We start from the raw sequence: 23,991 nt of genomic DNA on the forward strand, positions 1-23,991 counted from the left end.
TGCTGTATCAACTGAGCTACACCCACAGAGGGCCCCCCCCCCCCCCCGCCTGCCGTTTTTGTAGATTTCATTTTGGGTTGCCCAGGCTGATCCCAAATTTGTGACCCTCCTGCCTCAGGGTCCCAAGTACCTGGGATTACAGGCATCAGCCAGCATGCCCAGCAGGAATGGTATACTCAATGCTTCTGAGACAAAGATAATGACATGCTGGAACCAGTTCAGACCAGCTCAAGGAAGTCATTTGCTAAATTTTCAGGATTGTAAGGATCCAGTGTTTATGCAGATTTTAAATTGTATATATTTAGCATTAAATAGGTTGTATTGAAAACAAGGGTACATATGCAAACCACATCACTTTGTAATTATTCCACATTGTGAGAAATGGCTGGGGACATGGTACCTGTGTGGTGGACAGCGCTTGCCATGTTGTATGTTACTGCACCGTCTCTTCCCAGCTGTGCTGGGTGACATGTTGGTAGCTTCTAGTCCCACTGGAAGACTTTACGCCATAGAAGGTAGCAAATCTACAGATCAGAGCATTTTTTTCCCCTTATGCCAGGAGAGTCAGTTAAACATTTATCAGCACACCATTAGAAAAATAGAGTGAAAATCAAGAGGTCTAATGAAGTGAGCAAGAAGACAGCTTGTCGGTGGTACTTGAATTTCAATGGGAAGACAACAACGTGGAAGAGTGGTTAGAGGAGAATAACAGACAGTGCTGAGACAAGTGTTTTGAGACCAATAAAGTTCAGCAAATTGTTGTTGATGGTGTTTTGTATTTAACTGCAGAGCTTACAGAGTGTGCACAGAGCTGATGTACTTTGTCGATATCCAGAAGTGGACACCACATGCAAATTTATTTTCTGGTGGAACCTCTTCTGTTGGAAGAGGAACTAGTTATTTGTAGCATGTACCTTGGCTAATGCTGCTAGAGTATTTCACAATTAAGATGTCACTGGTTAAGTGTGAGACAAATATTATTGTTATTAAAGTTTTAAGAAGTTTTAGTATCCTTTTATAGGAAATACTGTCAATAATGTTGAATTTTATTGAGTACCTATTATTTATTTATTTATTTATTTTTGCTTTTTTTGGTGTAATCATATGGTTCCTTTTGAAATTTGACCTAGTACGGTGACTTTTTTGTGGGGGGAGGTACCATACTGGAGATTGAACCAACTCTACCACTGAGCTACATCTCTAGCCCTTTTTAATTTTTTATTTTCAGACGGGGTCTCACTTAAACTGCTGGGGCTAGCCTCAAACTTGTGATCGTCCTACCTCAGCCTCCGGGTCACAAGAATTACAGGTGTGACCCAGGAAATTTATAAATTTCCTTCACCTTTCTGAGATAATCCAACTATATCCTTTTAGTGTACTGTTGAAGTTTTTCAGTTTGGGGTTTTGGGGTTTTTTAGTGCCAGGGGTAGAACCCAGGGCCTCATACATGTTAGGCAAGTGTGCTATCACTGAGCTACATCCCCAGGCCTGTTGAATTCTTCAGTTAGCATTTTACTTATAAATTTTTTTAAAGAGAGAGAGAGAGAATTTTTTTTTTAATATTTATTTTTCAGTTTTCGGTGAACACAACATCTTTATTTTTTTACTTTATGTGGTGCTGAGGATCGAACCCAGCGCCCCACGCATGCCAGGTGAGCGCGCTACCGCTTGAGCCACATCCCCAGCCCGAAAAACATCAATTCTATGTGTTAATATTGATTGAAAATTCTAAGTAAGGGCTGGGGATGTGGCTCAAGCGGTAACGCGCTCGCCTGTCATGCGTGCAGCCTGGGTTCGATCCTCAGCACCACATACAAACAAAGATGTTGTGTCCACCGAGAACTAAAAAAATAAATAAATATTAAAAAAAAAAAAGTTAAAAAAAAAAAAAAGAATTGATGTTTTTCTCTTTTTGTCAGGTTTTCAGATCATTACTATGCTATTTTGGGGAAATTAATTTGGTCATTGTAATTTTTTGTACTCAGAGACACTTTTTTTTTCTTCTTTTATTTGTTCTACATTGTGTACAATCAGAAACACTTTTATGTATCTTCCTTGAAAGTTTGAAAAAAAATTCACCTATCAGATTGTGTAGGGCTGGGCTCGGTGGTACACATCTGTAATCCCAGCAGCTTGGGAGGCTGAGACAAGAGAATCTCGAGTTGAAAGCCAGTCTCAGCCAAAAGTGAGGTGCTAAGCAACTCAGTGAGCCCCTGTCTCTAAACTAAAAAAAAAAAAAAAAAAAAAGGCACAAAATAGGACTGGGAATGTGGCTCAGTGGTCCAGTATCCCTGATTTCAATCCCCGTATCAAAAAAAAAAAAAGATTGTCTAGGATCAGGGCTTTTCCCAGAAATTATTATTTGATAAATTTTCGATTGTTTCTATTGTTAATTATTTTTCTATTTCTATGGTCAATTTTTACCATTTATTCCATTTCAGACAGATTGGTCTCAGTAAATCTAAGAAGATTCTGCCAAAATAAAAAAAAAACTGAGATATAAAATAGTTGGATGAGTAATATGAACAGCCCCTCTAATGTGCATTTTGTTAAAGGGTGAGGTGATTCCCTTTTGTCTTCACATCCAGATCTCTGGCTTACAGGGCTGGGTAAAGGGGATTTATCACTAATAAGTATCAACCCATCTGTATTTAACTGACCAGACAGAGCATATAATCCCTGGTATAGATATCACCCCAGAACCATCTTGTCTCTGCCCTACTCTATTTTATCTCTACAGTCTGTATCTTCCAAGATACAGAGCAATTCTGAACGAATAGAGAAAGGAGAGTTCTGCTCTCAGGAGCGTGGGGAAAGCGTGGAGGATTCTGTCTGCCTCTGAAAGTCCTAGGATTCAGCCCAGTTTTCTCTTGGATCCAACTCTTGAGGTTACAAGCTAGGAACAGGCAGCAGTTTCCACCAAATCTTTACTTTCTTGCTACTTCTTAATAAATTCGCATGTATTTCCAAGGGAAAGGGGGACAGGTAGTAAGGAAAGCTACCATGACATAATCTTAACCTGGAATCAGTGTTGTTTAAGTTTTTGGATAGATATTTTTATTTATTAACATTACGGTTTTTAATTAACATGATAATATTAATATTTAATTCATATTAATTGTTTATTTTCACACATTTGAGCCCTTTTCAAAGCTGTGGTAAGCATAAAAAGCTGACTTCATGTGTTATACACATTATGGTGTAAAGAACAGATTTGATATGGATATACTTTCTTTTTATACTAACTAAAATAAAGAGTGTTTCTGTAAATGGCTGTGATACAGGTCGGCTGTCACATCCAGAGAATACAGAACATACAGGCAGACAGCACTGACAAATTAGCTGTCTCTGTAAATGACCACGTCCCATCCTGAAAACAGAAGAGTTGCTTTATATTGTTGAGACTCAGTTTTCATCGGGAGGTTTTCAGCTCCCAAGCAGAAGCACTAAACAATGCTAGAAAGTCAAAGCCACATACATGGGCTATAGTTCACGTTCCTTCACATTAGAAATTAGGTGGGAAAACTGCTTATCTTTGCTGAGAGCCACAGCCGAGTCGGAATGATGCATGGCATTTTTGCCAGAAGGGAGTGGTTGAGAGGTGATGCCAGCAAGCCATTGAGATGATGGTGGTTATGTTAAGCTGTGTATTCAATTGTGTATTAGACCCCTGCGGTCCGCCTCAGGTGCCGGCTACTTTGGAGTTCTCTAGGGGGTTCCTGGGGAGTTCGCATTGGTTGAGAAAGTGCCGGAGGAGGGATTTTCCGGTTGGTGTGTGTGGTGTGTGTGTGTGTGTGTGTGTGTGTGTGTGTGTCCCAGGAGAAGGCCGCGCATGGGGCATTCGGGGGAGTTCGGAAATAAAGTTTGTTCCTGCTTGAGTGGCTCGTAATTTGTGCCCAGCCAGACTGCGGCATATCTTCCCAGTCTTCTGCATATATGTCATGCATCAGGTTGCAGATGAGTTCTGATAAATTCCAAATTAAAAGGTACCAAATTAAAAAAAAAGAGAGAGAGAGAGATTTAGAGGTTTCTGTGGAGGTTCAACTGTGCAAACATTGGGTCTGGATGCTCAGACTCTTTAGACCCACCTGATGAGGCTTTGGCATTAAGTGCTGTTTTGTCTTTATGGAGTAAACTGCTCTAGGATCCCTGAGTCCTTCCTAAGAGAGCAAGGATGTGAATCCTTTATTTAGAAATCTGCTTTCTGGGTCTTCTTCTGAAACATCTGCTGTGTGTGGGGTGTGCTGTACCTACCCTGCCTAAATGGTGTGGCTCATTTCTGTACTATATACGTGAGGCTCACCAACCATGTGCCATCTAGATGAAGTTGCATTTCAATAAGTACCAAGTTTACCACGTACAACAGTTTTTTTTCAATATCTTTTGAGGTTTTTTTTTTTTTTTCCCTTGTGGTGCTGGTGACGGAACCCAGGCCTTTACCTCTGCTAGACAAGCACTCTACCACTGAGCCACATCCCCAGCCCTCTTTTGAGGTTATGAAACCCTTTAAGACCTATTTTTCCGTAAGTCTGCCCAATAATGTGGGTATCCATATTAGTTTGACATATAAGATGGATGAGATTTAAAAAAAAAAAAGTTTTGCCTCTTGTTAGTAACCAAACTAGGAAAGTAAGAGAAGTGAATCCCAAATGCGTCTCTTTTATGAAATAATTACAAGAATATCCTGCAGCCCTGCATGATTTATGATGAGTCATTTGGTGGTTTGTTGGTTACTTCTAGGGGCTGTGAAGCTCAGGGAGAGCAAATGTTCAGAAAGAAATCCAGCAGAGAAAATCCATTTATTTGTGTGTATACATTTTGGCAGCCTAGGTATCTAGGGATTTTGAATATGTGTGCATATTGAAATACCTTGTTTCTTTTTAATTGTCCAGATTTGAAAGAAACCAACTCTGAACCCCAGATTCACAACAAGAAGACCCTCTTCTGAAACAGGATTGCTCTTTCACGGTAGGTAAAATCAGAATTTATCATACTAAATTTGCATTTAAAAGTATTCTTTTTAAAGGATATGCCAATTCTTTGTGGTATTTTACTGTCAATTTTTTAAAGAGCTTTTATTTTTGACTATCACAATACTTTCTGCTGTAAAATATACCAGTCATTTGGAGTTCACAGTAACAGATTTGTCTAAGGAAAAAAAAAAACAAAGGTAAGAAAAAGGCCTGGGAATTGAGAAATAATACCAATCCTTAAAAATAAGTCTCTTTAATAACTTTTTTACATTCCTTTGATTTTTCTACCCAGATAGTAATCATAAGTACACTATTTTAGGTTCATATGATACTTATAGTTAAATTAAGGTAAAAATCAAGATATCTTGCTTGGTTCCCCGTAGACCAGGCAACCATTGTCTCTGATCACAAAGAAGATACCGGACGCTTCTTTCTAGGAAGGAGGCTGCTGAGTTGTAGCTGGTACCCTACATTGAAACCGCTTCCTCCCTGGGACTGACTTCGATTGGGGTGTCATTTCAGGGGCTCCAGGGCAGGTTCTTGGAAAGTCCCCCACTGAGAATTTACACCTCTGAGACCTGGTATCTTAGGGTCCTAAGCCAGTTCTTAGTCCCCAGGTGTATCTGGGGAAGGCAGAGAGACATAAGTCCCTTTAAGTTTTATGTAGGCTTAACTCTTGGTGGCAGTCACTAAGGAAGGTCACAGGATGGCTCATTTTTTCCTGAAATTCACAGGCAAATTGAATCCACAGCATCAAAGAAAGAGTGACCAGGTAGGTAGATAGAGAAGTCCATACAGAGGTGTATTTGGGGGTTTCTATATACAAATGTATGTTTCTTAGCTTTGCCTCCAGAGAGGGCCTACAAGTAGTGCCTCCCCACTACTAAGCCAGATTGTGGGTTTCCGAACCATTTTCCCTATAAGAATTGGTTCCAAGACGAGAGCAAGGGCAATAATACAGCTGAGCCTGGAAGGTCTCGTGGTACCAAAAGGTAAGGACGTGCTCAAGGTGGGGTCGGGCGAAAGCAGGAAGAACGCACAGTGGCTGAAATTGGAACAATCAATGCAATAAGACAACTGTAGGATTGAATGAGAAACCCACAAATAAAGTAGGTACACTTGATCCAGACTGATAAATGAATAAATAATAAATAAATAAATGTAGCTAGGGTATAAGGAGAACTCTTTCTTACAGAATTTCACTGAATAAATGTAAAAGGAGCCGGCACTGTGGCACATCTGGAACCCTTGGCTTACTTAGGAGGCTGAAGCAGGAGGATCACAAGTTAGAGGCCAGCCTCAGCAACTTAGTGAAGCCCCAAGCAGCTTAATGAGACCCTGTCTCAAAATAAAAATTAAAAAGGACTGGGGGTGCAACTCAGTGGTAAATCACTCCTGGGTTCAATTCCCAGTACCAAAAAAAGAGAGAGAGAGAGAGAGAGAGGAAGGCAAAAAATAGAAAATTATAGGAGAACCATAGCAGCAGTTGATATAGACAGGTTTCACCCATGAATACTAAAATCAGTGGGAGGGTGAGAGTGTAAACAGAAAGAGGATATTTGCATAACCTCAAAGTACTTCTCCCAAAATGTGTATTAATTACAAAAGGAAAAACCCCAACTCCACAAGGGAGAATCCTGGCAGACCCCACTGTAACCACGGGACCAAGGTCAATGCCAACAGTGGTAAGACGTCTCCAGCTCACATACCCCTGACTGGATGACCTGAAAAGGGAACCTCACCGCCTTTTCTCTTCCTCTGCAAACCCACAAGCTCAGTGGAGTCCTGAGAAAGCCTGAGATAAACCTAAATCGAGGCATTTTACAGGACCCTGACCAGTGCTCTTCAGCAGTGCTGGCCGGGAAAGAACTGAACACTCAAGACCTGCCACAGATTTGAAGGCGGCTAAGGAGGTGTGGCAACTCAGTGCAGTGTGGCATCCAGATCAGCTCCCAGAACTGGAAAGGGACCTGAGTGGGAAAGCTGGTGGAACCCACATAAAGTAGTTGATAGTTTTATGCCCTTGACCCTGCTGCGCTGTCACTTGTTACCTGTGGGAGAGGCAGGCTGAAGGGTCCATAGGATCTCTCTACTAGCCTTGTAACTTCCGGAAGCCTTAAACCATTTCAAGCAATACGTTTATTCATGACACTATTTTATATTTTATATGCTGTGCTGGGGGTGAATACAGGAGGCAGGCTCTCTCCCAGTGAGCGACAGCCCAACCCCAAGGTAATGTTTTTTAAAAAGTCACCTTGAAGTCAGTAAATAATCCTTCTTATTAGGTTTTCACTAATTTATGGAGTGGAGTTTCTGTGTGTTTGGAGTTTTAGGGCTAAGCAGATGCCTTCTTTGGGTCAGGACTGTTTCTTGAGCTGGGTTTTAAAATTCTCTTAGGTTCTTGCTGTTTGTTCATTTGTTTTTTTGGTGTTTGTTTTCGTTGGGTGCTGGGAGTCTAACCCAGGGCCTCCTGTGTGCTAAGCACATGCTCTCCCACTGAGCGACGTTTCCCTGCTCCCTTAATTCTCTTCGTAAAAACCTGCAGCCCTGTCTCTGCAAGTTTGGTCTCTACTTCATCTATTTAATGCTCCAGCCAGTTACTTCCAGTCCCCTACAAGACCTGTGAGTGAGAAAAGCTCCCCAGAGCTTTCTGGGCATGCGCAGAGGTCTCCAGCATTGCAAAAAAAAAAAAAAAGAAGAAGAAGAAGAAGAAACAAAACCAGAGGTGGGGTTGTGGCTCAGTGGTAGAACGCTTGCCTAGCATGTGTGAGGCCCTGGGGGTGAGTCTCAGCACAGCAAATAAATAAATAAATAAATAAATAAAATAAAGGTATTGTGTCCAACTACAAATAAAAAATAAATATTAAAAAAATGAAAAAACATAAAGCCAATTAAAATAGACTGAACTCTTACAAGACAGGGACAGGTACATACTTTAGTGTCTCAAACAGCAGTCTAAGAAGCTGTATGATTTGGGCATGAAAAGTGAAATGCTAAGTATTTGGAATTTGAGCCTGAAAAAAAAATTAGGTGAGAAGAGGAATAACAGAAGATGTACCTAAAGCAGTTAAATTCATAGAGACAGACAGTAGATTGGTGGTTCTCAGAGGCTCGGGGGCAGGGAACGAGGAGTTACTGTTTAATGGGTACCAAGTTTTGCCAAACGATGACGTTGTAGAGATTGGTTATATGTAACTTAGTGAATACCCTTAATGCCACTGAGCCCTGCACCCTTTAAAATGGGTTTAAATAATGGAGTTATTTAAACATGGTTTTAAAGTGGTGAATTTTATGTTATGTATATTTTACCACAATTTTAAAAATTAAATTAAAAAAAAAAAGAGTAGTAGAAGAAGTCTTCTGTAGTTACATTCCACTTTGCCTGTGTGTCCAATGTCCTCCGTTTGGGGACATTGGAGACATTTATCCTTAGGAACCTTTGTTTGTTTGTTTGTTTTTTGGTTTTTTAATCTAGAGATGGACTCTCTGACACCATTTGCCAACTAGCAATTTAAGCAGCCCTCTGTACCATACGTTGTGAAATTAAAAAAAAAAAAAAAAACTGGTACACAGGAAACAGCAAAGCTGGGGTGGCTGGGAGAGTTACTTGTGGGGTTAATTTATAACTAAGACAAATGAATCTATAAAAAGAAGCAAAAGCGCCATAAGAAATATGTTAACTGATGATAAAGGAGAAAAAGGGCTTAGATAAAAGATATCCGAACTTGTTTGGTCTCAATGATTTTATGACTGAGGAATTCAATTATAGGTATACTGGGTGGAGCAAATCACGATTCTGTAAATTACTAATAGGACTCAGTGATCTTTATCATTTTCTGTATGTTCTGTGTGTGCTCACGTGCCGAGTTCATGCCTGCCTTCTGTACAGCCGCCCTGCCATGCTGTGCTGCTATGACCTGAGGGTTTGGGGGCTGAAACATGGATCCCATATGCTATTAAAATCATAAATCAGAGTAGGTGGTATATTACAAATAGTTTTTTTTTTATTATTATTTGGGACAGGGTTTCACTACGTTGCTTAGAGCCTCGCTGAGTTGCTGAGGCTGGCCTCAAACTTGCAATACTCCTGCCTTGGCCTCCCAAGTTGCTGGGATTACAGACACTACCATGCCAGCTGCCCCCCCCCCCTGCCCTCTTTTTTAAGCAAATAAAATTGTGGGACTAGGACAAATTGATTTTGAATTTTTGGCTATTGGGTCTATTTTCATTTTATCTTAATTTTATTTTCTCAGTGGTGCAGGGAATTGAACCCAGGGCCTTCCTTCTACATGCTAAAGTACCCACTTTACCTTTACTTTTGATAGACCTTTATTTGTATTTATTTATCACTGAGCTACAACCCTCTATTTCTTTTAAGGCATTTTTATTACTGTAAAGCTATGAATATGCTTTTTTAAAAATATAACTTTATTTTATTTATTTATTTTTAAGTGGTGCTAAGGATCGAACCCAGGGCCTTGCACGTGCAAGGAAAGCGCTCTACCACTGAGCCACACCCCAGCCCCATATGAATATGCTTTTTTTTTAAAAAAAAAAAGATCACACTTAACCACACAAAAATGATTCTTGCTTCCATAGTTTCTTCTAGTTCTTTGTGTAAATTCTTTTATTCATTGACAGTTACAGTGTGTTGGAGCTTTTCCACTTGGCTTCTTTCCCTGTTAGAAACAATATATATTTTCTTTTGTTTTTTCCTGGCTTTTGGACCCACCATGATGGCATAGTGACATCACCTAATCCCCTAAACCAGGTTTTAGGTGGTTTCAAGGTTATTTTTTAGCTATTATGCAATTATGGCTTATTCTTATACTTTTACATACCATGAATATCTTCAGGCATCTTATTTCATTTAATTTTAAAAGTAATTTTCTTCTGATAAATTGCCAGGAGAGGAATTTGTGTGTCAAAGTGGTTGAGCAATTACATTACTCTTGCATTATTAGTTTTTATGACATTGCACATTGGCTCAAGGAGATACTACTAGCACATGAACAAAACATGCAAGGTATAGGTATATTCTGTAAATTTAAATGAATTACTATTTATTTTGATTTTATATCTGTGATGGTGGAGTATTGGAGAGAGGGTGGAGAGCAGAGAGCTTCTCTAGTTGTGTAGGGATCAGATAACATGGGGGGAGAGAGAGAGAGAGTCTGTAGGCTCTATAGCAAGAAAATTGGGGATTATTTCTGGAGGCTTTGCAAATTTAAATAAACTGTAAAGATTATGTGCTGTGGGTTCCTTATGGTTTTTAAGCCCTAGCATCACTAGTTAAGAAAGGAATAAAAGTTGGTTTTTAAAAATATTTTTTTAGTTGTTGATAGACCCTTATTTTTATTTATTTATACGTGGTGCTAAGAATCAAACCCAGTGCCTCAGACATGTCAGGCAAGTGCAGACTTAACAAAGTAAGACTCCGAGAGAGAAGGATGTAAGTCAACTTTTAAAGAACTCTTTATTCAAAATAAGCTATTTCAGGGGGTTGGGAGTGTAGCTCAGTAGTAGAGGGCTTGCCTAGCATGCATGAGGCCTTTGATTCAGCATCTAGCAATAAAAAAAAAAAAACAGGAAGAAAAGTTAACTGTTTTAAATTTGTAGTTTGAATATTTGAGGGAATAATTTTAAGAATATAGATAACATAAGAGAAAATTTCAAGATAAAAAATATATTGTTAAAATGAATATGACAAAGATTATGGGTGACAGGGTGAGATTCTTTTCTTTTTGTTTTCAGCTGTTTGGGGGTTTGTGACTTCATTATCTCTCCTTGCCCAATTTTATGTGCCTTAAAAAAAAAAGGGGGGGGGATCGGAGGGGGGAGGCGGCTGTAATCCCAGCGATTTGGGAGGCCAAGGCAGGAGTATCGCAAATTTGAGGCCAGTCTCAGCAACTCAGCAAGGCTCTAAGCAACTTAGTGAAACCCTGTCCCAAATAAAAATAAAAAGGGCTGGGGATGTGGCTCAGTGGTAAAGGACCTCAGGGTTCAATTCCCAGTACCAAAAAAAAAAAGACAATTATGAGCTCTGTAGTTCAGCTTGGGCACCCCTGGTTCCTTGGTTACTTTTGGTAACTTCTGTAATACAAATAATATTTTGGATTGTACCAAAGCATTATATGGTAAGAGGTCAAAAATCAGAAGCTACTGTTTATTCCATGGAGCAAAAGTGAAGCAACTGTGACCTCATTCATTTTATTCTGGTTGTTTTTTTTTTCTTCTAAAGCTCATGAGCTGCCTGTTCTCCAGGTCCTGTGATCTGAAATAATTTAAATTATTTGATATTTTTAACCTTTCATTCTCCCAGTAGGCAGGACATAGGAAATCAAGTGACGTAAACATCTTTAATAATCTTTAAAAGTCATAAGACTTGGTGGCCCGGACAAGAAACAATTAGGAATAAATTTCAGGGAAATGCCATAATGGCATGGCTTTTGTTTTCTTTTGTTAGCAAGCCACATGGCTTTCCTTTCAAACCCAAGGAGTAAGAAGCGTGGACTCCTTTTAAGACTTCAACCTCATCGGCATCACAGAAATATATATTTCCCTAAGTTTACTCACTATAATTTGTAATTGCTATGTTTCTTATCTGCGAAGGAAGTACAGCAGCTCCCGCTGGGGAAATACCATGTTAAGTTGATCCTAAAATAAGAAATCTAAGGGAGAGGTCACATCCTAATAACTTGTACAAATCTGAATTCCCATGGAGCCTTGAACTCATTTTGTAGGAGGAGAATATTAACAATGAGTCACTGAACTTCTTCCAGAGACTGTCGTAAAATTGAAGCGCTTTTGTATACAGAAGTGACCACTGAAATATAAATACAATTGACAGTACCTCATTTTTTAAAGCAATCTATTATGAATAGCCAGATAAATGTAGCATGACTAACAAGCCACAAAAAAAATCTGTTTTGGTAACTTTCACTAGAAATATAAATTTTATTACTCAGGAGATAGTATAATATATACAATGAAATTATATTTCTGGTCACTATAGAGAGGTTTAATCAACTTTTTTCTAACCCTGACCTCTAGTGTAGACTTTGGAAGGACCCTTACTGTATAATTTCAGAGAAATTCTCTGTTTGGGGAGTCAGGCCACTGGGTTGTGGTCTTCCCCTTTTCTATAGTTGACCATCTCTTTAAAAAATGCTAGTCCTTTTTTTCTTGATCTGTTAAGTAGAAAGTCATTTATCATGAGGATCAAATAAGAGCACATAGAGAAAAAGAAAAATTTTCCAGCTTTATGTATTTTAAAGGTATTGTCTTTACTTTTTTAATCTTTTCCAAATGAGGGAATCAAAATAGAGGTCAAATAGCTCAATCTGTTCCACTCAAGGTCATGGTCATCTGTACACAATAATTGCACCCACTCACTAGCCAAATCTAAGTCATTTCCTAGAAAGATAGGATCTTCACTGAAGCTGTCCCTTTACGCGGTGTATAGAGATATGCATGGATTGTTTCCTGGCACACACTAACTTTCTTAGAGGATATCAGTGGAAAAGTCTTAGGTATTCTCCCTTTATTGCTTTAGAGAAATGGGCATCATTATTTTCGAATCTTTGCTTGATCGTTACAAATTAAAGGTAAGAGAATGTATTTTCTCTTTGACCTACTGAGACTCATTTCATTCTTGCTGCTAATGAGTTTTCAGTAATTCAAGATTTATAGGAACATACCTGGGTGCCCTTCCTCCTGAGACCCTCTCTGTAACCAGAGCCATTTATTGAAATCATTTAGATATGCCTGCATTTATTTATTTTTTATTTCATACCCCACAATAAAACAGTACCATGCAATAAGAAATAAATACCACTTGTTTTAGGGAGTGAAAGTATAGCCCAGGGATAGATAGAGGTTGTGATTAGCATGTGTGAGACCCCTAGTTCAATCCTCAGCACCCCCCCAAAAATATATATATAATATATGTAATATTTAATTATATTAATATATTTATTATTTATATATATTTTGTTTTATATATTTATATATATTTTATATATTTAATTATATTAATATATTAATATACATATACTAATTTATATAATATATATATATTTGCTTGACTGCTTATCTATGTGGTATGAGTTCGGAGACTCTGTGGGGCTGCTCAGGATCTTTTTAATGTCTTCATTTAGGATAAGCATTAAGTTCTGTCCTGGTGTTCATTATTGTTATGTACCACCATGAGAAGCAGGAGACCCAAAGGCTCACATTGGCACCCCACCACATATTCACCAGAAAAAGAAGCTGACCTCGTGCTTAGTGGGGACACTCAGTCTTCTGAAAGTGCCAGGCCCCTGCATCTGACTATGTGGACTCAGCGCCTTTGAGTTCACATCCTGCACATGGGGAGTGACTTGACTCTCCCCCTGATAGATGCAAATTGTTTAAAAAAAAAATCTTGCCAACACATGTCTTTAATATATGAGGTGACTAGTTTACCCACCAGATTTTGGAATAAAATAGCAACAATGAGTAAACTTTTTTTTTTTTTTGAAAGGGGGTATACTTCTTTTCCCAGGTGTCAAATGCTAATAGGGGAAAAAAAAAGTAACATTCCATCTATGATACTGCTGCTGCTATAAATTTGTTTTTCCAGTTTTTAAATTTTCCATTAATACTGTTCAGATTTTTCTTATTGTTTACCTGAGTTATTGGACATTGGTTCTCTGGCTCAACCATTCACCATTCCCATTTCATCCTCAAGTTCAAGAGTTTTTCTTTTCCTTCCTTCCTCCTCCCTCCAAACACACACACTCTCTCTCTCTCCGCTCTCGTCTCGTCNGTGGCTCAGTGGTAAAGGACCTCAGGGTTCAATTCCCAGTACCAAAAAAAAAAAGACAATTATGAGCTCTGTAGTTCAGCTTGGGCACCCCTGGTTCCTTGGTTACTTTTGGTAACTTCTGTAATACAAATAATATTTTGGATTGTACCAAAGCATTATATGGTAAGAGGTCAAAAATCAGAAGCTACTGTTTATTCCATGGAGCAAAAGTGAAGCAACTGTGACCTCATTCATTTTATTCTGGTTGTTTTTTTTTTCTTCTAAAGCTCATGAGCTGCCTGTTCTCCAGGTCCTGTGATCTGAAATAATTTAAATTATTTGATATTTTTAACCTTTCATTCTCCCAGTAGGCAGGACATAGGAAATCAAGTGACGTAAACATCTTTAATAATCTTTAAAAGTCATAAGACTTGGTGGCCCGGACAAGAAACAATTAGGAATAAATTTCAGGGAAATGCCATAATGGCATGGCTTTTGTTTTCTTTTGTTAGCAAGCCACATGGCTTTCCTTTCAAACCCAAGGAGTAAGAAGCGTGGACTCCTTTTAAGACTTCAACCTCATCGGCATCACAGAAATATATATTTCCCTAAGTTTACTCACTATAATTTGTAATTGCTATGTTTCTTATCTGCGAAGGAAGTACAGCAGCTCCCGCTGGGGAAATACCATGTTAAGTTGATCCTAAAATAAGAAATCTAAGGGAGAGGTCACATCCTAATAACTTGTACAAATCTGAATTCCCATGGAGCCTTGAACTCATTTTGTAGGAGGAGAATATTAACAATGAGTCACTGAACTTCTTCCAGAGACTGTCGTAAAATTGAAGCGCTTTTGTATACAGAAGTGACCACTGAAATATAAATACAATTGACAGTACCTCATTTTTTAAAGCAATCTATTATGAATAGCCAGATAAATGTAGCATGACTAACAAGCCACAAAAAAAATCTGTTTTGGTAACTTTCACTAGAAATATAAATTTTATTACTCAGGAGATAGTATAATATATACAATGAAATTATATTTCTGGTCACTATAGAGAGGTTTAATCAACTTTTTTCTAACCCTGACCTCTAGTGTAGACTTTGGAAGGACCCTTACTGTATAATTTCAGAGAAATTCTCTGTTTGGGGAGTCAGGCCACTGGGTTGTGGTCTTCCCCTTTTCTATAGTTGACCATCTCTTTAAAAAATGCTAGTCCTTTTTTTCTTGATCTGTTAAGTAGAAAGTCATTTATCATGAGGATCAAATAAGAGCACATAGAGAAAAAGAAAAATTTTCCAGCTTTATGTATTTTAAAGGTATTGTCTTTACTTTTTTAATCTTTTCCAAATGAGGGAATCAAAATAGAGGTCAAATAGCTCAATCTGTTCCACTCAAGGTCATGGTCATCTGTACACAATAATTGCACCCACTCACTAGCCAAATCTAAGTCATTTCCTAGAAAGATAGGATCTTCACTGAAGCTGTCCCTTTACGCGGTGTATAGAGATATGCATGGATTGTTTCCTGGCACACACTAACTTTCTTAGAGGATATCAGTGGAAAAGTCTTAGGTATTCTCCCTTTATTGCTTTAGAGAAATGGGCATCATTATTTTCGAATCTTTGCTTGATCGTTACAAATTAAAGGTAAGAGAATGTATTTTCTCTTTGACCTACTGAGACTCATTTCATTCTTGCTGCTAATGAGTTTTCAGTAATTCAAGATTTATAGGAACATACCTGGGTGCCCTTCCTCCTGAGACCCTCTCTGTAACCAGAGCCATTTATTGAAATCATTTAGATATGCCTGCATTTATTTATTTTTTATTTCATACCCCACAATAAAACAGTACCATGCAATAAGAAATAAATACCACTTGTTTTAGGGAGTGAAAGTATAGCCCAGGGATAGATAGAGGTTGTGATTAGCATGTGTGAGACCCCTAGTTCAATCCTCAGCACCCCCCCAAAAATATATATATAATATATGTAATATTTAATTATATTAATATATTTATTATTTATATATATTTTGTTTTATATATTTATATATATTTTATATATTTAATTATATTAATATGTTTATTATTTATATTTATTTTTATATTTATATTTTATATATTTAATTATATTAATATATTAATATACATATACTAATTTATATAATATATATATATTTGCTTGACTGCTTATCTATGTGGTATGAGTTCGGAGACTCTGTGGGGCTGCTCAGGATCTTTTTAATGTCTTCATTTAGGATAAGCATTAAGTTCTGTCCTGGTGTTCATTATTGTTATGTACCACCATGAGAAGCAGGAGACCCAAAGGCTCACATTGGCACCCCACCACNCCCTCCCTCCCTCCCTCCTTCCTTCCTTTCCTTCTTTCCCTCATTTCTTTTTAAAATTCTGTGTTGGTGGTTTACCTCCTTTCTCCTGGAAGGAGCATTAGGGGGTCAGCCTGAACCTACATCTCTGTGTTGTCACCTGCAGTTGTTCCTACAGGCCGGCTCAGCGCTCCTTGGACAGCATTACGTTCATGACTGCAGTAGACCAGTTGTATTGCACTATGGAGACTTCATGTTTTATAGATGTTTTTGGTACTAGGAATTAAACCCAGGGGTGCTCTAGCTCTACCACTGAGTTACACCCCCCACCCCAGCCTCTTTTTCATTTTTAAATTTTGAGACAGGGTCTTGCCAAGTTGCCAGGCTGGTCTCAAACTTGCCATCCTCCTGCCTCTGCCTCCCACGTAGGTGGAATCCCAGGTGTGCACCACTGCTCGGGCTTACAGTGTGTGTACTGAGAACAGAGACCAACTTCAAGGCGTCCCTAGTGCGCGACACAATTCCTAGGAAATATGCAAATAATAAAATGATAATGGAATTGAAGTTAAATTATTTGGATGTTTTTATTTCTACTAATTGAACAGTATTATTAGCAGTCGTCACCACTAACTTATTTTTTAATTTATACACCTAGGATGTAAAGTATGCTCTTACAGAATGGAGTTGTTTTAAGAACTTCCCTGCTAGAAATTTACAGGTTGAGCACCCCTAGTCTAAAAATCTGAAATGCTTCAAAATCCAAAACTTTTAAATGCTACATAATGCCACTAGTGAAAAATCTCACACCTTACCTCATATGACAGGTCTCAATCGAAACACAGGTGCACTAAAAATATCATATAAAATAACCTTCAGAGTATGTTCATAAGGTGTATATAAAATGGAAATGAATTTTGTGTATAGAGTTGGGTCCCCTCCCCAGCATATCTCATTACATATAGATATAGGTATATATATGCAAATATTCCAAAATCTGAAACATTTATGGTCCCAAGCATTTCAGATAAGGGATCCTCAGGCCATAATTTCAATCTTGTAGATATGACCTTGCTAACATGTTTTTTGTCATGGCAAATATTGAAAACAAATCCATGAAAAACTCGTAGGACCCTTACCAAGTATTTCTCTTTCTTATAATTTGTTCTAATTAGTTTTACATGACTTTTGACACATTGTATACAAATGGAGCCTATCTTCTCATTCTTCTGGCTGAACATGGTGCTGAGTCACACCTGTAGTGTAATCATAGATGTATAGAGAGTAATAACATCTGTCTCGTTCTACCATCCTTCCCATCCCTCTGCCCCACGCCTCCCCTCAATCCCATCTGTGCCATCCAAAGTTCCTTCATTCTTCCCTACCTCCAAGTACTTCTCAATCTGTAATTCAGGGATGCAGAATAGTTCACAGACAGGTCATAGCCTTTTCGCTTTCTATAACATTTGGGTTTTTTCCTTATTTTTTTTATTGGTGCATTATAGTTGTACAGAATGGTGGGATCTGTTGTTACATATTCATACATGCACATAATATAACCATATAATCTGGCCAATGTCACTCCCCAGTCTTTCCCCTCCTCCCCTCCTCCTCCCCTCCTCCTCCCCTCCTCCCACCCTCTGGACCCTTTCCTCCTCTCCTGATTTCCCATCGATTCTCATGAGATTCCCCCCTTTTCTTTTCCTTTTTTCCTCTTTAGCACCCACATCTGAGAAAAAACATACTTTCCATAGCATTTGAGACAGGTCAAGTAAAAGCCAGAAGAGTTATTAGCATTGGGAATTTTTTGATTCCTGTTTGAATTACTTTTAAACCTTGCTTTTATATATCCAGTGCTGTGGTAGATAAAACACACTTATGACGTATTCCTTATTCGAAGTCTTGTTTCAAAGACACTACCTACACATGAAAGAGTTAAATAAGAGCTGAGCACACCTGTGATGGAAGTTCATAGAAGAAAGCACACATGGCGGAACTGGAATGGGCAGTGGCTGCTTCACAAGGTGTTTTCCAGAGTTGAACCCTGAGAGGAAGGAGGTGGATACACGAGGAGGAAGAAGTTGGAGATTTTAAAGATGGAGAAAGTTTCAAGGTACCCGTGAGCATACTAAAGAGAGAGGAATTTGAACTTGGACTTGGACTAGGAGGCATTGGGGAACCTGGTGATTTTGAGGGTAGGGCCTCATATGATATGACCAAAGGCATTTTTGGAAGGGACAGGTTAAAGAGACATTCCCAGTGATTGATAGTATGGTCACAGGGTAAAGAGGAAGGGGGAAAAGAGAAGAGGAAGGAAAGGCGAGCTTGATTTTGGACTTGTTGAAATTGAAGGTGGAAGTAGAAATGTGGAGGTCTGTGTCCCACCCTCATCCCAGAGGTCAGAACTCGACATGTCGATTTGAGTTTCATTAGCACTGACCGAAGAATGCATTGAAAGCTAAATTCTTAAGAAACAACACAAAGGCCAGGTACGGTGGTGCATGCCTGTAATCCCAGTGACTCAGGAGGCTGAGGCAGGAGGATTGCAAGTTTGAGGGCAGCCTGGGCAACTTAACGAAGGTCTGTCACAAAATAAAAAATAAAGGACCAAAGATGTAGCTCAGTGATGAAGTGCCCCTGGGATCAATCCCCAGAGAGAGAGAGAGAGAGAGAGAGAGAGAGAGAGAGAAGAAATGAAACAACACAAAGGTGGAATTTAAAAGAGGTCATGAGAGTGAGGGAAGAGTGGTATCTTTGATGCCAAAATGGGGGCATTTTAAGAGGAGTGCTTCTTATGTATCTGGTGTTGTGTTAATAAACTTACACATGTCAGTATACTTGGTTCTCCCAGTGGCCCTGGTGAAGGAGAAATCAACATCATCCCTGCTGTAGAGGTGAACCAAGTGAGGTCCAGCAGGGTTAAATAACTTGCGTAGGGCTGGGGATGTGGCTTAGCGGTAGCGTGCTTGCCTAGCATGCGTGAGGCACTGGGTTCGATTCTCAGCACCACATACAAATAAATAAAAATAAAAGTCCATCAACAACGTTATAAAAAAAAGATAAGTTTTTAAAAAATAAATAAATAACTTGCGTAAAGTTCCTTCTCTGGGGACAAGGTGAAGTCTAAACTTAAAAGTGAGATCTGTCTAACTCTCAAGCCTGTGCATATTTTTACTAAAATACTGTACAATGAAAAGCTGAAGAAGAATGAAAAAAGAAGATAGATCATTAACATTACAAGGCAAGGTCACTGTTTAAGGTATACTGTTGATTCGGGTTTCAGGATCATTGAGTTTCAAGATTAGGAGATGCTCTGGGGTAGAGCTCAGTTGGTAGAGCACTTGCCTCGCATGCACAAGGCCCTGGGTTCAATCCCAGCACCACAAAAAAAAAAGAAAAAAAATCACATGAGATCATTGTTAAAGATATAATATTAAGGAAACTGGTAGGAATGGCTATTTCAGGGAGTTTGGAAGTAATCAGCAGTAAATGTCAGAGGGAGTAGTAGCTTTAGGTCATTGACAATCTTAGCAGCAAGTAGGACCGTTCCACTTGAAACAGTTGAGTCAAATAAAGTAGGGAAGAGTACAACCCAGTGGAGGAGGAGGAGGAGAAAGAGGAGGAAGAGGAGGAGGAGGAGAAGAATAGACTCAGCTGGCTGGGTGGCACACACCTGCGGTCCAGCAGCTCAGGAGGCCAAGACAGGAAGATGAGAAGTTGGAAGCCACCTTTATCAACTAAGCAAGGCCCCAAGCAACTTAGTGATAGCTTGTCTCTAAATTCTAAATAAATGCTGCAGACAGGGTAAAGTGGTAAAGTGCCTCTGGGTTTTAAGAGAGACAGAGAAAGAGAGAGAGAGAGAGAGGGAGCAAGAAAGAGAGCGGGAGGGAAACCTGTTCTACCAAGTTTGGAAGAAAAGATAATGAGGTTAATGTGGCTGATCACTGTGCCAATGGAATGAGAGAGAACAAATGGAAATGTGTCAGATAATCATCGATGTAGAAAGGAATAGTTATAAATATAGTCGGCCTTCCATATCCCCAGGTGCCACATCCGTGGATTCAACCAATCACAGATTGAAAATATTTGGGGACAAAAATTATATCTGTACTGAACACTTAGAATTTTTTTTTCTTCTCATTATTCCCTAAAAACTACAGTGTCACAGTTATCTTAGGTAGCAATGACATTGTATTAGGCATTCTGCATAATCTAGAGATGTTCAAGTATACAGGACAATGTGCACAGGTTCCACATACAAGTAATAGAGCATTTCATACAAGGGACTTAAACATCTGCAGATTGGTATCCTGGAGGCCCAGCCCTTTTAGTTTTTTATTTTGAGACAGGGTCTTGCTAAATTGCCCAGGCTGCCCTGGAACCTGCAACCTTCCTGCCTCAGCTTCCTGAGTCACTGAGTTCACAGGTGTGCACCACTGAGCCCAGCCTGAGTTTTTCCCATACGTCAGATAAATTAGATCCCACGAATCCATCTATTCAGGGCCATCCGATTCTTAACTTCCTAAGCATTGCAGAATGGGGCGAAGCTGTCCTGTTCACAGATATGACCGTCTTATGGCTCTATATAACAAAGGCACTTGAAGGAATAACTAAAATTAGAACTAAGCCTTCAGCAGTGCCAAGGAAATTTGTAGAACTTTAAGCATACAGTCAAAATTCCTAGATCCATCTTTCCTTGCCTCTTAAAAGTTTCCTGGTAAAATGTGTGAGTATGTCACTAACTGTAACCCGTTTTGAAAGCAAGGTCAACGTGGTATTCTCCATTGTATTCCCAGCATCAAGCATAGTCCCATCTGATATGTAACGACTGCTCAGTACATATTTATTAAATACATGAAAGGTGAATGACAAAGTAAAATGCCACTGATAAAGAGGCTTTGTATAGTTTTCTTTCCATTATTTTCCTTTTTTTTTTTTTTTCAGTGCTAGAGATTAAACCCAGGGCCTTGCACTTGGGCTTGTTCATCTATTTACATAGTCACTTTTTATGTACTGCCTGTTTTTCTATCATTTTAATTGTGTTTTTTTTTTTATTGTGAATTTGCAAGTTGGAGGCCAGCCTGGACAACTTTAGTAAGTCTTTGTTTCAAAATTTAAAAAATAAAAAGAAAGAAAAGAAAAGTTTGAGTATGTAGCTCTGTGGCAAAGCAGTCCAGGTTAAATCCCCAGTACCAAAAACAAAACAAAAAACCCACAAACAAACAAACAAAAGGCTTATGCAGCAACTTAAAAATTAATTTGCATTTTAGTTTTCCATCTTTAATCAATTTAAGATTTGACTAAGAAACTTGTCTTTGTTAAAAAGATACCCATGTTTTATATTGTGGTGGAAAAATGATCTAGGAAAACAGAAGTCTATTTGTGCACAAAGTTAGTGATGCTAGTGTAGGAGGAAAAAAAAAATCACAAGAAGTTGTCCCAGATTTAGGAGAGCTTCTCATTAGACACGTGATTTCAGTTGTTCTCCGGCTCGCAAAAAGTTACAAGATGTCTCCATAATACCTTTTACTTCCTTATGGGTTCTCGACACCCCGTCCGCACCCCCTCCCCAATATGATGAATCGAGTTGTAAAAACCCTGGAATATGACAATATAGTTTATGGCACTTTTAGTTACAAGTATTCTGCCAAGATGAGCTTGAGAACAAGAGGAAGTGGACCTGAATTTACAGCAGTCCAGTGATACAGACCTTTCCAGCAGCAAGCCAATTTAACTTTTTAATTCTTCACACAGTGGAAAAGATACAGCTGTCGCGCCTCTGGTTAATGTTCAGAAGGGAGAAAACTGAATGCAGAAATGTTTCTCCAAATGTGTGTTTTTTACATACTTTATACGACCTTCCGGAATGTTATCACTTAGTGCTGTTTTGCAGGTCACTGTTCCCCCCCCCCATCTTTCCAATTAGGAATTAAGGTCATAATTGTACCTTTGGTGCTTAGTGGACTCATTTTCCATGATCTGGTGATTTAAAGATGTCTTTGTCTATCTTTCTTCCTCTTTCCCTCTCTCTCTCCTCCCACCCCATTACCTAGTTTCAACTTTGCAGACTGCCTTTGAACTTCCATTTCCCTCAGGTAGACATTTAGAGTCTTTGTTTTCCGTGGGGTTATGAAAAAGCATAGATTCTCATAAATGGCTTTTTGGGCAGGAGAACCAAGAATGTTTAGTGAGAATTGCATTGTTTTTGTTTTTGTTTTGATACTAGGGATTGAACCAGGGGCACTTAACTACTGAGCTACGTCCCCAGCCCCCTCCGCCTTTTATTTTTATTTAAAGACAGGGTCTCACTAAGTTGCTTAGGGTCTTGCTAAGTCGGTGAGTCTGGCTTTGAACTTGCAATCCTCCTGCCTCAGCTTCCCTGAGCTGCTGAGATCACAGGTGAGTGCCACTGCCCCCAGCTCAATATCCCGAGTTTTGAGTCAAAATAGTGACACAGCTTATAGAGTTAGTAGTCATCCTCTAAAAATCCCCAGAGTGATTTATTTATTTATTTATTTAGCCTCCTTTAAAAGTTACTCGAATTTTAAATGTTTTTATTTAAAAAAAAATTGTGGGCTGTTGGGCATTGCGATGCACACCTGTGAATCCCAGTGATTCAGGAGGCAGAGGCAGGAGGATCACAAGTTCCAAGCCAGCCTCAGCAACTTAGCAAAGCCCTAAGCAACTCGGCAAGACTTTGTCTCAAGAATAAAAAAAAAAAATGAATAAAAAGAGCTGGGGATGTAGCTCAGTAGTTAAGCCCCCTTGGATTCAATCTCCAGCCCCAAAATAATAATAATAAATAAAAGGCAAAAGGTCAAGTAAGAATCATCAAGGGGGCTGGGGATGTGGCTCAAGTGGTAGCGCGCTTGCCTGGCATGCGTGCGGCCCGGTTCGATCCTCAGCACCACGTAAAACAAAGATGTTGTGTCCGCCGAAAACTAAAAATAAATAAATAAATATTAAAAAAAAAAAAAAGAATCATCAAGGGTCTGCAGAGGATAACTGGACGTTTTTACCCACTCTGCCTCCTCCTCTCTGGACCGAGGCTGGTTTTCCTGGAGCTGGCCGCTTTCTGTTACCGTCTCGGTGCACCAAGACAGTTGAACCACCTATAAATCAGCAGTCACGGTGGAATCTTGGCAGAGGAGGTCGCCGTCAGGAAACCAGCATTCTGTTTATATTTAGATAATTTTCACGCATGGCCTCTGGACACTTGGTCCAGTAAAAGAAGTCGAAAGAACAGAATACTTATTATGAATCATCACTTCACCTATTTCCAGTTAGGGGTTTGATTCCAAATAGACTGGGAAGTGGGGGGAAATCTCTTCTGACTTCGTGGGCCAGATTTATAGAGTGTGAGACGCCTGACAGAAGAGACAACAGACACCACAGCAGAGAAGGTTGTCCGCCAGCAGCTGGCCTGAGTGCTCATGGCGCCACTGTCGAGAAAGCCCGCAGACCCGACTCCAGAGAGGCAGGGATTCCCTTCTGTGGCAAGGAGCAAGACCGAACACTGTCCCGCAGTGTAGCCGAGTGAGATGGAGAAAGTCCTTCATGCACAGATTCATATCACAGAGGATGTGCGAAGGCCCAGGATTTTCCAGCCAAGAAGGGCACTTTCTGGGTTTTTTTTTTTTTTTTTTACTTTGGACTTGACTTTTATCAGTCATTGGTCAAGTTGAAATTTGAAACTTTTTTTTTAAATATATTTTTTAGTTGCTGATGAGCCTTTATTTTATTCATTTATTTATATGTGCTGCTGAGAATCGAACCTCAGAGCCTCACACAGGTGAGGCAAGCGCTCTACCACTGAGCCACCACCCCAGCCCGAAATTTGAAATTTGAGTGTCCTTTGTTATCAACTAATCAGGGGAACAAAGTGAACCAAAAAAGAATTA

General features: G+C 39.2%; 1 protein-coding gene across 2 annotated transcripts in view; it reads left to right on the forward strand.

Moving 5' to 3' along the window:
* The window catches only part of Pparg (peroxisome proliferator activated receptor gamma), a 140,331-nt gene that overhangs the window by 19,128 nt on the left and 97,212 nt on the right, over positions 1 to 23,991 (forward strand). The window contains exon 2 of one of the 2 annotated variants that reach the window (XM_048787132.1): positions 4,893 to 4,972. The gene's annotated coding sequence lies outside the window, so the exon portion shown is untranslated. The remainder of the gene's footprint in view (positions 1 to 4,892; positions 4,973 to 23,991) is intronic. The other variant, XM_048787131.1, reaches the window with a different exon arrangement.

The sequence above is a fragment of the Marmota marmota genome, unplaced genomic scaffold (assembly GCF_001458135.2).
Source record: "Marmota marmota marmota unplaced genomic scaffold, marMar, whole genome shotgun sequence".
In the NCBI taxonomy this organism is placed as follows: domain Eukaryota; kingdom Metazoa; phylum Chordata; class Mammalia; order Rodentia; family Sciuridae; genus Marmota; species Marmota marmota.